Here is an 815-nt window from a genome sequence, read left to right on the forward strand (position 1 = left end):
CACGACTCTAGAAAAAAAAAGGTTTTTCTAAATCTCTTCTGGCACCGAATAGATCTTCGCTCTTGGTGAACCGCTGCTCATAAACACCGCATTACGTGACCAAAAGAAATTTACTATTCATGACACACGTCTCAACTTATCATAAGAAATATCGCCTGAATAAGATTGAGTCGTGTTCTTGTCAATGTTCTCGAAACTAAGGACACACGTAACTGCTGCTTCATTAATATTTTTCTCTTCTTCATTCATTTCTTATTACTCGTGTTGTCGTTAATCGATCTCCTTGAACTTCTTTACTCTTTCTGCTTTACGTTGTTCTTCTACAAGTAAACGCTGACGCATCGGCTATTATCTTGTTTTCCTTTTTATTATCTGCTTTTTCTTTTCCCTTTTATTTTTTATTTTTCTTCTCCTTTTTATCTTTATTTTTCGTTTTTCTTTTTCATTTTCTTCTTTGTTGTTTTTCTTTATTGTCTTCTTTTTTTTGTTCGTTTTTTTTTTGTTCTCCTTTTTCTTCTTTCTCTTGTTCTTCTGCTTTTCCGTTTTATCTTTTTCCTTCTGTCTACCCTCTTCTTCACCAGTGCATCATACCCTAGAGATAAATGATGAAGGCCTCTGGAGTGACAGCAGCTTCTTGGTGGTTAGTTGGTCGGGATGTTGACTGCACATTCAGAATGCAGTTATTTGTAGGGGAAAGTCTACAGAAAATATATATCGTATGTGTATAATATTTAGTCTTTTAACATGTTCAATTCATCTGTACAAAAGATCAGGCTAGATGGAGCTACATTTTATGTTGTTTATTTTTCATTACC

Source organism: Penaeus monodon, chromosome 22, assembly GCF_015228065.2.
Source record: "Penaeus monodon isolate SGIC_2016 chromosome 22, NSTDA_Pmon_1, whole genome shotgun sequence".
In the NCBI taxonomy this organism is placed as follows: Eukaryota; Metazoa; Arthropoda; class Malacostraca; order Decapoda; family Penaeidae; genus Penaeus; species Penaeus monodon.